At 37.5% G+C, this 16,839-nt stretch overlaps 1 protein-coding gene across 1 annotated transcript in view; it reads left to right on the top strand.

The window, feature by feature from the left end:
- Positions 1–16,839, top strand: part of EPHA6 (EPH receptor A6) — a 531,573-nt gene that overhangs the window by 479,012 nt on the left and 35,722 nt on the right. The gene's annotated exons all lie outside the window — the stretch shown is intronic.

The raw sequence follows: 16,839 nt of genomic DNA, 5'->3' as shown, positions 1-16,839 counted from the left end.
GCGGTGGGGGGGGGGGGGGGCAGGGGGTAATCAGTTTTTTCCTTTATAGGGGAGATTTCCCTCATTTGGTTCTCAAAACCTCTTCTGCTTCACACTGCTTCTTAGTATGAGGCTTGAAAGGAAAAATAAACATTACTGCAGCTTAAGAAGATATCACATGTTGGCTGAGCCTTGCTAATTGTCTGTGTGAGAGTGCTCAGCTGGCAGAAAATGCCCCCAGTGACAGGCAAGTTAAGTTACATTGCTCAGCTCTGATCATGGGCTAATCAGCTCAGCTGGTGGAATGCACTGGAAATTGCCAAGCAGTCTCTCCCAGTTAGGTTCAGGAAAAAAACCAAATGATAATTTAAGGCTTTCAGCCATTATTTATCCTGTAAGTTTCTACTGGGTACCAATACTGAACAATTAGTTTTTCAGAGTTAGCTAATGCCTGCCTCTTTCATCATAGCTAGAGCTACATTTAATCAGGAAATCCTATGTTGTTAAAAAAATGAATATTTCATAGCAATGTATCTGTGTTGAAGGACTTTCTTGAAACATAGGACAGGCTTTGATGAAATGCTCACTACTTTCTTATCGGTTCACCTAGCTGGTTAACGTGAGAGTCTGTGAGGCAGCTGTTGTAGGTGGAATACCTCAGAGCCATTGCTTCAGTCCTCCAAGGTTGCAGCCATATGCTGTACTAGAAAATCATGCTGCGCAGGTATCTATAGCATGTCCATCGGGATACTGCAAATAAAGAGGAAACATTACAGAGGCTGATGGCCAGTGGCAGGACCCTGTATCAGCCAGACTTTTAAGGTGAATCTGCTTCGACCATGACCTCACACAAAGATGATCAAAAGGCTTTGAAACTCAGGTGTGAAAATGCTATGTGTCATTACAATATGAACTAGAAACTTTGTAAATGGAAAAATTCAAAGCAACAGAGTCAGGCATAATAGAAATTAAAATAATTTTAAGTCACTCATTCCTTCAACTCCAGTTCCCTCTGTCCTTGCAAGTGAGTCTTCACATCCAGACTGTTTCAGTTGCTGTAGCTGAGTCTGCCCAATTGTATTCTGTCACCTTGGGTCCTTGGGAAATGTCTTTCCCCCATTCCTGAGGGTAGACTGACTGCTGTAGTCCCTATTCCATGTTGCAGACGTTCTGTATGATCTGGTGATAGCCGTGTATTCTGTGGGATGCTCTCACCTGCCATATGGTCCAGCCTCTGGGTCTTCTTCCCCTTGAGCAGGTCCAGTAGGTGTTCTCTGTAGGAATGCTCTGTAGGGAGTCGAATAGCCCTGTCACTTTTTACAGGACACAGCACAATTATGACCAAAACGGGGCAGAGGGAGGAAGAAGGAAATGTTTGGCCACAGTGACTGTGGAGGACTCAGTGAAGACTTTCGCCCTTTAAGCAGTCTTTCATGGTAACAGAAAAAAATAGAACCCCACACTGGATGTCATGTCCTCTTGCAGCTTTCACTGATCATTGTTATGTCGTTGACCTCTTTCCTCATCATGAACATCTTCCTAATAGCCAGCCACATGTATTACTAGAGGTTTTTATAGTATCTATTTAGTTCCATACTGTGCTTTTGCCATATGAAGGTTAAACCCTCAGTGCTCTTACAAAGGTTCTGGTGCTTTTAGAATTTGTGTTTCCTCTCCACAGAGACTTTTCTTGATAACAGCCCAGTACCTGTAGCTACAAGAAATGCATAGAGTAGGTCTGCATATTGAATAGTAGTATTTTTAGGCTCACATCTCCCAGTACACCACTGTCTGTTAGTGCTCAGAGGAAACTGTGATTATTTTTTATTCCCCTTTTTGTCTTAGTCTTGGTGTCAGAAATAAATGGTACAATTGGATGGTTTTTTTGGAAATGAGCTACAAGACAACCTAAGCCAAACGGAAGCCAAAAAGTAAAATTTTATATCTGTGATGCTGTGGTCAATATTGTGTGAATATATTCCCAGACATAAAAATGTAAATTGATGTAAAAGACAAACTGTGGCAAAACAGGTTGCATTCTCCCCAAAATAAGCCAAAAGGCCCTCATACCTTGTGAATTTACCACATCTGAGCAGGCACAGTCTCGAGTCAGATGGTTGGCATCTTTTGCTTTGTCTTCCTGTTATTCAATATACGTATCTTCCTTTTTACTCACTGGTTTAGAATAGATCTTATATTCTTTCTATTGGCACATCCTTCCACATGCAGGGCAAAAATCAGGACTCAGTCTAAGAAAAGCAATAACACTGATGGGTAAAATCTGGAAAGGAAACCACCTAAAAAATTACTACATTCTGTGCTCACACTGAAACACTAGTTAGGAGACTATATTCAATGAAGTAGTGATGGAAAACCTGACAAATGCCCCAAAATAACACAATTTAAGATCCTTATGTTTCCTGAGAATTTCTGACTGTGACACTCCTGGTCAGAGAGCTGTTGAATGCTTTAAAACAGTACATGAAAAGACTGAAATATCAGAAAACGGCTTTCTGACTTCTGAAGGCTTGGGGTTTTTTGTTTGGTTTTTTTTTTGTCCTCCAGCCTATTGAGACAAAGGATGTAAGTATGTTTTTGTTAAGAGACTTGGTAGGAAATAAGAGATTGGCTTCTGTTTGCTATCGGCAATTGCAAAACTTACAGCAAGTATAATTTTTAGAATAGGAAAGAGGAATTAAAAGTTAGGAACGTCTGACTGCCAATTTTCGTGTTTCAGATTGATCAGGAAAAGACAAGGTAAATTTTGGGATAACTGAATAGTGCGGGGGTTTTTCCATGGAGACAAAATTTTCATTTTTAGTAGTGGTTTCCAAGGCAACAGTTGCTCATAAAAAGATATTTCTAGTATATAAACAAGCAGTTCTGTCAATATAGAGAATGTCTAGGCTCTTGTATCCCTGCCTTTAGATAGACTATGTTATATGATGTAGATTCATTTAGTTTAAAACAAAGTCAGAGTTCGCATGTATTTCAGAATGAACCACGTGTCTCCAGAAAAACTATGTACATATATATAATCAGAACAGGATCTGTGGCACTACTGCAAAAAAGATTAAAATGGTATTTATTAAAGGTGACACCTTAAGATTCTGCTTTAAGTCTGATTTTTTTAGTGAGACAAAAAGCTGCTACAAACTGAATTATGTGATACATAAAGAAATGTATTCTAGATTTCTTTCTCTTATCAGCTGTATTTCTGAATTCAGCCTTAATATATAGAATATTTTCTTATTTCCTTAATGCTAGTTGGAGAATTGATTTATTGCATTGCATTTCCTGAATCATTTGATGAACTTCATGGGTCTGACTCTTCTCAAGCCAGTTGGATAAAATATGCCATCCAGGGACATTTCAGGCTTATTAGTTTCATTAGAGGTGCAAAGCAGATTGATGCTAGTAATCTATATAAACACCAGCAAGTAGCAAAACGTTGGGGTGATCAGGATAAGGACTTCATATTTTTTACGTTGTTATATAATTTCCATATGTCAAGACATTTTCCGTTTTCTCTTACTCATACATAAATAATGGGTTTGGAGGGAGAAAGTTTAATTTGCTAAAAAGTAAAACAAGATACAAACAATTTTCTAGTTAATTTGGGATGTCAACTAATAGTTTCTGAACAACCTGAGTGCTATGACAAGCATATTGCCTGGACATTTACCTTAAGAATCAAATTAATCATAGACAATGGAGTAAATTGATTATTGGCAACCACTCAGGAAAAAGAGGCTGCGTACTGTGAAGTTCTGTATTAACCTGTTTTCCTGAAAACTAATTGGTGACATAAGGTTGAACACAGTCATTGTCAACTAGTTAATTCTGTATGTAACGTGACAACAGCACATTTTGTCATCACCAAACTGAGAGAAACAATGATGGGCATCATGACCATGTTTTGTTCTCAGTCTGAAACAAGGCATGTGGTGTGGAATCCCACCAAGCCTTTCCCTTATCTGGAGGGGGGGGTTTACATTTGATCTTGCTAGGGACTGGATGAAATATCAGTGGGCTGATGTGGTTTGTAACAGGTTAATGCCCTGTGAGAAGAATAATGTTTGTTCTCCTTGAGCTTTGCAACTTCACCTTGCCAGGCTGAAGCCTGGCATGGGTACCTTGCCTGAATACTCTGTTGAAAGCCCATTTGAAACCATATGGCCCAGGCCTGTTTGCAAACCCCACCTTTCTCCATCTTTCCATAGCAAGATAAGCTCTTTGCAGTAGCCTTGCTCTCCTCACTGCATCTATCCTTCTTGGCATGTAAAAGGAGGACATGTACATTCACAAGTCCTCTAAGTCTTCCTTTCAGTTTGTAAGGCAGTCCTACAGTCTGACACCTCCAAACAGAAAATCAGCCTTCTCTAGTGACTCTTAGTGAGATGAGTAGGACAGACACTTCTTCTCTTCGTGGTACTCTTCTCACGCCACCCCATGGTCTTCCTGTTCAGTCTGAAAATCCCTTTCTTGTGTCTCTTTCCCATCACATCCACTCTATAGCCAAGCATCAGATGCAGGATATTTGCTCAGACAGTATTTTGTAAGATGGCAGATTAGCTGGAAGTGATGGGAAAGGAAAAGCACAGTTATTTCCATTTAGTTAAAAGGTAAATATTTAGCCCTTGTGGCCACAGATAAAATGTGTGCCCTTCATGACCTGACTCCTACTTTTCAGGACAAGTGCTGAAGTTTGGAGAAAACTTTTAACTAAAGGTTGTATCCTTCCAGGGCTGCTATGTGAGATTATAATATTGTTTGCCAAATTAGAGATACAGAGCTCAGTGGGATCCTGAGGGGGTTGTCTTTTGATAAGGCAATCGGTATCATCTTGCCTCATCAGGACTATTGTGTTCCTGTGTAGGAATCCAGCTGCTGGCAGCTGCTGCCTGTCTCCAGACACTGCACGTCCCTGTTTGTAGCTGGGCGTCAGCCTGCTGAGTGCAATGGGTTGCTTTTAACTACAATATAACAGTAGGAATGACTCTAGGGAGCTCTGGTGCTAACATATAAAGTGAAAATATTTTCAAGTAGTTAATTTCTCAGAGCATGGGCAAGAAGTCAAGAAGCAAGTTAATAAGAGCTATGCTAATGTGCTCGGCCTGCACCAGTGGATGGGAGATGCAGTAACTAGTTTAAAGTGTGTGATGGGATTCATGTCAAGTGGTGGTGAGATGAATCACCTTCACATGAGTTGCCAGCTTCAGCTGGATCCATTCCCCATTCTTAGAGGATGGATGGGGTTGGAGGCCCTTCATGTGCCCCTTTCAAGCCTCTGTATTCTGTTGTGTTGGCCTGGACAAACATAAAATGTGCTCAGGTTATGCTCAGGGACAAATAGCCAATGGGTCAAGGAGTAGCCAAAGGAAGGAGTGTCTTTAAAAAAAGACTTGTTGCCTTTGGGGCTGTAACGGTGTGAGGTGTGATGAATTTTAATAAGTAATTCTATGTTTAAAAGGAATAGAAATCCCAAATTTACTCATTCAGTGTAGGGCATGGTACTTGGTATTTACTTGGCTTATTTTATAGTAGCCCCTGAAGATGAAGATATGTGTCTTTGACAAAATTTAAGTATTTTAATACATCCACTCTCTTAGGTTCTCTGTTCAGCTTTTATCCAGCTGTGATCCCAAGTTCATTTAGGAGGTTTTCTGGTTTATTTAACCTTCCTGAAAGTTAGTAGTAGAAAGGTTAACAGGATATAACACAGGCCACAACAAAAGCAGACCCTTAGGAGGAAGGTCCAAGGACAAGAAGGAGACATAAGTATAAAATTACATTCTCGCATGTTTTGTCTAACTTTCTACTTCTGTGAGTACTTTCTTCCTCACTGTAACAGTTGTCATTTGAGTTCTGAGAGTGTATGAAAAAAGGCATGAAAATTTGCATTTAGAGATACAGACAATCAAAAGGAGCTTAATTCAGAGAGATTTCTAAATTAAATGGTTGAATTTAATTGTAAAACTTAATATATTAGCTCTCTCATCCCTGCTTTTCCTCCCCACCACACCACCCCAAGTAGGAACTCCAAATACACATTTGGCAGAGAAACACAGTTGGAAATTTTGCATTTCACTTTTTGATGCTTGAAATCATTATGTTGATGAACTCAACATCAGTATGCCCTAACATCTTGGCTATAAAAAGGGTGATGCTTTGCACTTCATTCCTAATGTGACTTTCAAAGCATCATCCCATCATTCATCATAACCTAGTTTAATTTCCAATGAAAAGAAGAAATTGTACTGTAATCAACCTAAAAATTGCTGCCTTCAGAGATTGCAAGCTCTGCTTTTCTATTAGCTTGGATTTCAACTTTGTCTCTCTGACTCCTCCCAATTTCATATTAACAAATTTGAGTGTTAAGCTCTACATGTATGTGCTTTGCTGTTTCTCACATTGGTTCTCTGGTTATCTGTAACTGTATTTATGAAGAATGGAGGCATGCATTTACAAATGACTTATAGGGTAGGATTGGGAATGAACTACTTATAGACCTAAAGTGTCAGTGCTGCTGAAGATCATTGCATCTGGGAGATAAATGATGAATCTGTTTGTGACGTTTAATACTGATAGTGGTTGCATTGATTATTTTTGGTATAACACTGTCTGGGAATGGTAAAACATATTTTGGTGTAGTGATTGTCAACCTTCCTCAATGCATGGATTCATGAAATTTATCCAGTAGAGATGCAAACTTTGTTACAAATTTCCTATTTGTGGGTTGTTGTATAGCACATTGCACTTTGGTATATTTCGCAGATCTCTTTAAAGTATTCCACAGACTCTCAGGGTTCGACATACCCCAGGCTGAAAACCCACTGCACTGTTGGAGTATTTTCTGTTGATTCACTGCATAGGTATTTTTATTGAACTCATGGTAGCTGCGGTAGCAAGGAAAGACATAGGGATTAGGGTTATGAGAGGTATCCCAGGTTATGACCAGTATCCCAACACTGAGAGAAGATCTGTTTAGCTCTGACTGAGTACTATTAAAACCAGTCACTATTCTAGAGGATTAACAGGAAAATGTACCTGCCTACTGCAGAGATGTCAAGAGCAATGCAGGAAATTCACATCAGTGAGTCTTTAGACTAAAAATTTGGCTCAAATGATCACTGGAAACACACTAGGTTGAATAATGAATGGTCTAGGTCAGAAATGTACGTTCCTGTTTCATAAAGTACAAAAATAAAGGTACATTCAATTAAGTTAAATGATGGGAAATTCAAAATTATTTTAAAGATGGCAAATGGTTTTATCACACAGTGTGTAATTAACCGTGGAGCTGATTGCTGCAGAAAACATTCTAGGCCAAGATTTCAACAAGTTGGGGATTTTTTGGTTCGTTGTGTTTTGTTTTGTTTTGTTTTTAAAAAAAAGGGGGGGGAATATTCTTAAGAAGAAAAAATATCCAGTTACTACAGTCAATAAGAAGTCTAAAGAGACATGAAACCTCATATTTCAGTGTAGGGAAGGAAGGAGGACATGAAGAAAACAAATGTGTAAGAGCGAAGTAGCAGAGTGTGGATTATTTTCAAGCTTTCACATCTTTCTCTGAAACATCTGATATGGCTATTGCTGCAGGTTAAGGGATTAGAGCACCCTGGGTTTGATTCACTATGGCAATTCTTGCTTCAAACAGTAAGAGTAACTCTAACCACTAAAAGAAACTGTCTGTGGATGTGCAGGATGTCTGTTAGTAGAAGTCTTTGAATGAGGACTGTACCTTTCTAATAGACATGCCCTATCTCATAAAGGACTGTGCAGGATTCACACAGTGAAATTCTGTGCCACATGCTACATAGATGTGAAATAAATCATCCCGGCCTCAAGATTTTTCAGTAAGTCATTGCTTTTAAGTAGTTTAATTCTGCAAAATGCATTTGTTAGTGAAAGTGATAACAAAATGTGACTGCGGGACTTGCAATCCAGATGGAAAGTTATGTAGTGGAGTACAATCCAACAGAAAGACTCTAAAATGGTGTACAGCAGTAAAAACAGTCAGACCAGACCAAGCATATAACTCTGCAGAAGTTTAAAACGTTTTATGTGGCACTACTGAAACTTAATATAGAATGTCAAATGTAAGTAAAATCACTGTTATGGGGAAAACATTGCAGAGATCAAAAATGGTAAGAGAATGTAAGGAGGCAGAGACTATCATTTAGTATTTTCATAGTGCAAATAGTGACAAAAATTAGCCAAGGTAACTTCTGTAGATAAAATGACTGGTGCAAAAACTTCTTTGTTAAAAAAAAAATCATAAGAAAAAGATGCTGGAGTGGATCTTAATGATCAGCTTAAATAACAGCTAACACAACAGAAGATTATGGAACAGAACTGAGGAGAAAACTAGCCTACAAAAATGCATCTGCAATTTCACTATAGTTTGGCTCTGATCAAAAGCAAGCAATAACAGAGCAAATGAAAAACACCAGGCTAAGAGCTGTTCTAAGCCAACATACAAAAGATTAAATTAGATAGGTTCTTCAGCTAGATCTTGAATGTTAGGATGCTGATACGGAAATGTAATTTAATTGAATTAATTCATGTGTTGTTATATGACTTTAGACTGCAGTGATACGATTTGCCTTTTCAAATAAAATTGATCCCTAGTTTACTTTCAAAGGAAAAAAAAAAGTGTATTTTTCATTGTCACATTTTTCTGCAGTGTTGAGTTTCTGATTTTGCTTTGTAGTTGTCACACACTGTTAGAGGAATACTACCTGGCTCAATTTTTTAATTCAGATATGAGGAAATGCTAAATAAAATATGTATCATCAAAGGCTAGGTGAGGGTTTATGGGACCATTGTTTTACTTCATTCTCTGTTGTTAGGTTCAAGACAGAATTCTAGAAAACGATATAACTTTGTATGTCTTATAAAAAAAAAATCCTTTTAATTTGTAGTTTAATCACATAATATACAATTGTCTCTTTGGGAAATGCAAGTTTCATTACCAGGAGATACGGAATTGTTTAATGGGTTTGAAGTGTACCTGTTTGTTGGAGTGTACGTGGCCAGCCAAAGACATGAAGCTGCTATACAGCCTCCTATTTGTGCAAAGGGAAGAGACTCTTAGCAGACCCATTTTGCTTTTAATCTTCCTTCTGTGTAGATTTTTGCAGCATTGCTGCATTCCCTGCTGGTAGGGAATGCAAAAGAAGTATGACTATAAGGAGAGATTGCCATTTAGAAAGGAAACAAGGATAAGCTGGGGAGCCTCTGGAGCTGCTATCCTTCAAAAGGTGGCTGTTTGTGACCATAGCGTTGTCTTTGGGCTATTTAATAGCCTGCTGATTTTGTCTCTTTATCTCTACAAAAAGTTGTCATTAAATGTCTGCATAAAGCTGCAAAGTGTTGGGTTTTGGGGTTTGTTTGGGGTTTTTTTTTCTCCAGACAACTTATATTTTGAAATGTTTAAATGTAACAAATACCCTCTTTCTTTTCAGAACTATAATTGCTGTTGCTTCTGTTGACCTAATGATCTGATTAGTACTTTGGGGAAGGCAGAGACAGGGTCAGTTTCCCTGCAGGACTTACTAATACCTTCCATTGCCTAAGAAGAAAATTATAAATATGTTTTACTTCTGCTATAGCCTGGAACGAAGGATTATTCATCAAGTGTGTCAAAGCACTGACTGGTTTTAACCAGCAAGGCTGGTGTTACATCATTAACTGGTAGAACATCTAGAAACTTATTTTGGGGAAAATGGTCATTCCTTACTTGTGGTTATATAGCTAGTGGCAAAAAAGAGGCCTTCCCCCCCCCCCCCCCGTCACAGATAGTGTTATCTGATAGTCATGAGTGTTAAGTCTGGCTTTGGTATAAGATTCAAAACTTACTGGTATTGAAACCATAAAAATAGGCAATGCTGCTTCTCTGAGCAAATCTTAAATAGCTATGCCAGGACAGAGGAAGGGGGGAAAAGCCAATGCACTTGCAAATAATTTCTGAAGTAATAGTTAAATGAAGGCTATGAATCTCAAAGCTACAGGTGATATTTTTGGAAAGACTGCAAATTGACTAAAGCACCAAAGATATTGACCTCTCAGCTGGACATGAGAAACTTGGAAAATTCTGTCCATGCACACTACTCTCCTTGGAAACCAAGTCCAATAAATTTAAGCAGTATACTAATATATGTGTATACATGCACTATATACTATAAGCAGTCATAGCTTTTTGTTGTCAATTACTCATACTGCTGATAGATTTTTTTAAAGTTAACAATTATCAGAATATTAATCTAATTTCAAACACAGCTGGTTTTTTAGCTGCATATGGACTTGATTGTATGCATTATAATTTTTTAACCAGAATTGCCATTTTCAAACTATAATTGAAGAAGCTATTGTAAACATGCAGAACATGCTTATATGTTTTTAGCAACACCTACATTACCTTAGAATGATACTATCCACACTTAAGATTAAAAATGTCTGTGTACTGACCTAAAATCAAAGTTATTGCTTGTTGTTAATTATGTGAATGAACATAATCCTGAACACCTGTTTTGTTTGGCTATTGCTAATAATGGACCACAGTTTGCTTAGTATTTTAATATTCAACATATTGACCAAGGTGCAGTGTATCATAAAATATATTTACTGTGCTAAATACATTAGAACATACCTGCAGTATGCATAGCTCCTGATATACTGTTTAATGAGTTTAAAGTCAGTCCGTTAAGGTCAGAGCTGTTGCCTTCAGTAGCATGTCACCTGACTGTAATTACTGTAGGTTATTGTATTCTGATATATAGAACAAGCCTAAAACCCTCCTGAAAGCTTTGAAAAAGAACGTAGCTTAGATGTGTGTGTGTGTGTGGGGGGTTCTTATTCAAAATTATTGCTACTTTTCAAAGACAGGTTAAGAAACTAAATTTGTTTAGTGTGTGCTGTTGAAGTAAGAAGAGGCAAGCAATTCATTGGGAAAAGAAAACCATTCAGCTCCAGTGATCCAAACAGCTCAGCTCCAACTCTATTATTTAGCTGTTGTTAGGTGGAAGGACATAAGATCTGGATGATTTTTTTTATTTTCATTTGTTGCACCATTCTCCATGGGAATTTATGATCCACGTTAAATACTGCTGTAAAAAGTAAATTCTCACATATAGTCATATAAAACTTCTGAGTTGAAAATTTGAAGCAGGTTGAAAATGCGAAGCATTTGGCTTCACCACGCTTTTGTAAAGCTTCATAATTAAATCTTGACATATTCCACAGTAGGATGTAATTCCTTTGTGTTATGTCCATTGAGTACAGTCAAATGGGACTCTAGTCCCATGTAAGAGTCATTTAAAACAAAAAAACCCACCTGTTAGACTTGGTTATTTAAAAGCAGTCAGTTTTTCAGGCACAGTCAGATGCATATTTCAAAGCTCACAGGGAAGGAGCCTTGAGAGAAGGAGGCTTATACTGTGTCTTCAGATACTATAGTAGATTGTTTCTGTTTCTCAGTTTTGCCCTGCTGTATTGTGTTTTGCACTGAGCATGCTGTGTCAACTGGAGAGCACTGGAAGAGACCAAAAATTCTCGGCAACTCTGCTAGACCATGATGCAGTCTTATTTTTTAGAACTGGGAATTCCTGTGTGCTAAAGACCTAAAACTTGGATGCATCTGGTTTTTTTTCTGACACTATTTATCTTATTTCATGAAAATAAATGGTAATGTAGAAAATAGAAATTCTGTTAGTTTAACAAAGATTTGACCCTAATTGATTTTTAATCTGGAATTCTGACATCCGGGAAATCTGGGGAAAACCAAGATTCTTTTTCTTCCTTTACTTATGGAAGGACTTTCTGGGTGTTTTGGTTGGTCAGGTTTGGGGTTGTTTTTTTTTAATAAGGATCAGTGTTCATATGTAACATCACCAAAAGGAAGCAATCAAGAAATGAGGGAGAGGAGGGAGCAGAGAGGGCTTGCAGGAATACAAAGGAGGAAAGCAAGCCTCACAGTTCTGAAAATAAGGAGAATTAGTATTGTTTTGATTTTGTTATAACCTAATGTTTGCTTAAGATAGTCATCCACAAAGAGCAGAAGTCGGGGCTTTTGTGGGAAACACATCAGTGTCATGGAGATGCTGAAGTCCAGTCTATACAACTTTATGAAAATGGATGAGGAGAATAGGTTTGGATGCAGAACACTCTCAGGAAGGTCTCAGGTGCAGCAGATTTGAGCTGTGGTCTTGGAGTACGAGTCACCTTTTCCATAGCTGTATTCATCGAGGAGAATCAGTTGTATGTTCTTGTTCCTATGGCACCTCACTGCCTCATCTGAAAATTTAGCAGAGGCAAAGCAAGTGATACTACTCTTTCATATTTGGTGGCAAAACCTGGAGCTGGCTGAACTTTGACTGTGGGTTTTAGCACACACTTTGTAAGATTTACAAGGTCCCAGACTCACACTTGGTAGAAGTTGTAGGCTTTTCATTTTCAAGGACCTGCCCTTTAAAAAATCTTAAGTTTAATTTCACAGTCAAAAATGGTATCAAGCTATTATCTGGCTTCTCTGGACAATATTGCACATTTCAGAAGATTTAAGATAAATGAATGATGGAAGAGCTCTCAGGAAAAAAAGAAATATCTTTTCACATTGTTTAACTACTGCTCCTTATATAAAGGAATCTTGCAATGGGTACACCCAGCTAAATATGAAAGGGTGGAGTTTTAGCTTGATATGATTTCAGCTTTTGTATTGTGATGTGCAGTACTCACGTTCCACTGTCTTCCCCTTGCCCTTCAGGGACATCCTCCAGTCCGACTGCTACTGATGTCAGGGTTTTGATATTCACTTCATCTGGAAGGAAGCCAAAAACATGCACGTCTCACATGCTTATGAATTTTTCTGCTCACTTTGATACTAATTCTAATATTTCTCCTGTACATGATATCAAAGTTGTTGTAAATGGGATTCTGTAATTACAGAAGGAAGTTTCCAAAGCAAGATATACGCATATGTTAAACTTGATCTACTTTCATATTTCTGTAATAGAAATGTTAACTTAGGAACAAGACTGACCTACTTATTCACCTAAATTATTCCCTGGTGAAATCAACTAGAGAAATTTCCAGTGACCATGTAGGAATTGCAGTTTGCCCTAAATCAGAAGGATAACTATAGAAAGGAATTACTTGTTGTTGCCTGTGTGCTTTCAAAAATGAAAGCCAGATTATTTTCAGCCACACACAAGCCCTTGGGAATCTCACTTGTGCACTTTTCTGTATTTATCAGATTTCCAAAACTTTGCAATGGTAGACTTATTCTTTTTAGTCTTGCTCTTTGGCAGATTTTCCAGATAGCAGCTCCTTGCCCAGCTGTGAGTTCTTCCCTTCATTATATACATGGGGGGTGCGGGGGATGATTCATAGCTTATTGCTACTGTGGTTTCCTTTAAACAGAATGCCGCAGGAATATTGCTGCACAGTGGTTGTCTGTCTTAAAAACATGTTAGACCTAGATTTGTATGACTCTGATAAATCTGGGTCAAACATCATAGTCTTTGCTCAGTACTTATTCAGGCAAAACTCCCATTGGCTTCAACAGGAGTTTTGCCTGACTAAGCACTGTGGGATTTTGCCCTTAGTATCTAAAATATTTGATCTGTTCCTTGCTCTTTGGAAGCATTCTAGAAGCAAACTGCATATCTTGTCCTTGACTGCCCCACTGTGGCTGTATCATCTTCAGCTTAAAAGGTGGCAGAATCTTTTGTCACCTGACATTAAGCATATCTTCATTGTCAGAATATTTTTTTTTAAAAAGTGCTCTCTGCATATTTATTATATTTAAAGTAATTCCAAAATCTATATGGATTCATTCTGTATATTATTGCATGAGAAGGAAATGTGATTATTTTATATTCTAGATTTGTTGCTCCCCCTCTTTCTACTCTAAAGCTTCAGGATTCTGCTTTCAGTTATATTTGAGCGGGGGGAAATGAACCTTTTCTCTTAAGAAATCTCGTGGCTTTTTGTTCTTTCCTATAAAATGTTTCACAGGTTCATATCACTGCCTATTCCATACAAAGCTTTTGATTCACAGTTTAAATGTCATAAATCCATTCAATGAGGGTTAGGCCAGCACAGAAAGTTTTTTTTTAAGTAATAGGTGAAGCAAATTGAGTCATTAATAAACTCAGAAATTTCACTGCTTTCTTAAAATTTTCTTTGCAAGGAAGCCATTAGATGAACATGCTTAATTACCTCACCAAGAAATGTGCAGTATTTGGAAATAAAGAAGGGCATATAAAGACTTGAAACCACATGGAAGAACTAGTTTTCTTAGTAATGTGCCTGTGCTTACTGCCTTGATTTTGCATTGTTTTTCTAAAATTAGCTGAAGTACATTTTGAGATGAGACTTGTCATCCTCTCCTATAACATCACATCACTAACTGTGCTTTCATTTCTACTCTAATTTCTAACTGCCTCTATCTTCACTCTCAGTGTATTACCTATTATTGCTCCCTCTATTTTCTCTTTTCATTGTATCTTGTTTTATATCAGACCCTCTGACTGGAACGATCACGTTTTTTTCCATCAGGCACTCTGCTTTTCATTTAAATTCCTTCTTGAAGATCCACATCTGAGGTTATAATGCAAACCCTTTTGAATAAAAATGCAGTCACCCTACTCTTTAAAAAAAGCTCTAGGGTAAATCTCATAATAAATGTGTTGCGCATCTCCTTAGAAGCTTTCTTATCCTTACTTAGACTGAATAGCTCCCAAATCTTCAGTCCTTCCACAGAGATAAACACTTCTAGTCATGGATAAGCTGTTATTCAACATGAACAATTAGCTTGAGTGTGTAGGATCTTTCTCCCACTGTAGGATTCATTGCCAGTGCAGAAGTATATTTGGTAAACAGTCAGTTGTAGCCTGAGAAAAACATACTAGATCCATTTCTCCAAAATGAGGAAGCTGGTAACAATATTGTGACAATTAAGAAATATTTACCTCTCCTTACTCAGACTCCTTTTAAATTAATCGTAATAACACATACAGTGAACTCTAAGAGAATTTTAATTTTATGTCCAAATCCTGCAACTCAGCCACCACACTTAGCCATTCCTCTTATTTCAGCTTCTTTAGCAATGTCATGGTTATGCTTAATTTATTTTATTTTTAAACATAGAGAGGCTTATTCAGTGCAGATATACTCCCAAAATTACATGATCAGTACTATTGATGAAACACTTAAGCAGACATTCTCTGTTCATAGTAATTTTCTCCTGGAGAAGCATGAAATGTCCAGCAGTCTGGTCCTAGTTTGGTTGTGTATCAAGGAATAAACATTGCACAATCACTGTAGCTGCATTTTTGTATTATGCTTAATGTACTTACTTAAAACACGTTTCTCTGAATTGATCATTTAATTTTTCAGCAAATTATTAATGACATCATTAGCTGCATAAAAGTATCTAACCTGAAGAGACACTCTTCAGCCTTTTCTCTAACAAACGTGAAAAATTAATTCAAGTTGCCAAATAATATATTCAAGTACAGCTTTAAGTAAATATTCTCGATATAAAGTTTAATTTGGTCTTTGTTTCCTTGGTCCAATTTTTGGTATAATTTTCTCAGGCATAGGTCTCTGACTAATCTTTTCCTTATAAGTTTAGTAGTTCATTACAGGAATTGAAGTAATTCAAAAGTGTTTTAAAAGTAAACAGCTCCTGCACTGGTTTACTCAGGATACTTACTTTTCAAATGTGCAGATGTTGATTATGAATAAAAACATATTCCCAGAAGTTGAGAGAGCCTGTGTGTATCTGTCTTGAGTAAAAACTGCTTCAGTCTTAATATTCTAATTGAAAAGAATATATCATATACTGGTCTACATTTTACAAAGCTATTTAATTATTTCTAAACATTTGCAGTTGTAAAACAGGGAGGAAGTCAACAGGTCATCCTTCAAAGCATCTAGGTATGTCAAGGAAGCCTATTACAGCACTTCTTATTAGCATTGTATAACTACCCATTTAATTCCATCTTTTATTAATTTTTGAGTGCTTAACTGTGTAGCCTTAAAATTTTGGTTTACAGCAATTTCAGTTTCTTACATAATGTAAAAAAATATTCCTTTAGCAAGCTATTCTGGTTAAGAATGGAAGCAGGAGTACCGCAGTTTCCCTTCCTTGGCTTTGGGATCTGATAAACAGGTGCTGAATTGCCTTGTTGAACTGGGACTTTATTCCACACGCTAATTCAAAAAGCTCTTGGCCCTCTCTTGCAGCTTGCACTAGAGTAAGTCAACAGCATTTCTGCTCGTGGTTTTGTAGTACTGTCTCATCAGTGAGGCATGCCACGTGGGCTAGCCTACCTGCTTCTCAAGAGCTCATCTGTGCACCACATTGCTTTGCGTTGTAGACATGCTGATGCTGGGTATTTCCAGCTAAAATAGGAAGGCATACTTTATACCATATAAATGGATTATTTGTTATAAGAAATAAATTTCCTGGACTAGGTTGTTGGGGTTTTTTATCAGAAAGATTGAAAAACTTTCTGGGATCCCTTTAGTCTCTTGATCAAATTGCCTTTGTTCATGGTACAGCAACATTACAATAAGAGGAGTTATAGGAAAAAGAGAGCAAATAGAAAGATACGCCTAACAGCTGTGACTAACAAAAGGAATATATTTCATTGCATAGTATTGCTTCTGAAATTTGCTCCGTTCATAGAATAAAGGGGGGGGGACCCTCCCACAATACACTGTAAATTATTCAATGAAATTACTGCACACTGTGCGTGCAGACTTTCTTTTCAAAGTCTTTTCTAAATGGGAGCTGCCAAAAGTTCATGAAACTGTCGTGCTTGTAAATTATTTAGCAGATCTGCTACA

The sequence above is a fragment of the Haliaeetus leucocephalus genome, unplaced genomic scaffold, assembly GCF_000737465.1.
Source record: "Haliaeetus leucocephalus isolate CR32 unplaced genomic scaffold, Haliaeetus_leucocephalus-4.0 Scaffold228, whole genome shotgun sequence".
Classification (NCBI taxonomy): domain Eukaryota; kingdom Metazoa; phylum Chordata; class Aves; order Accipitriformes; family Accipitridae; genus Haliaeetus; species Haliaeetus leucocephalus.
This window is presented reverse-complemented; position numbering and strand designations above follow the sequence as displayed.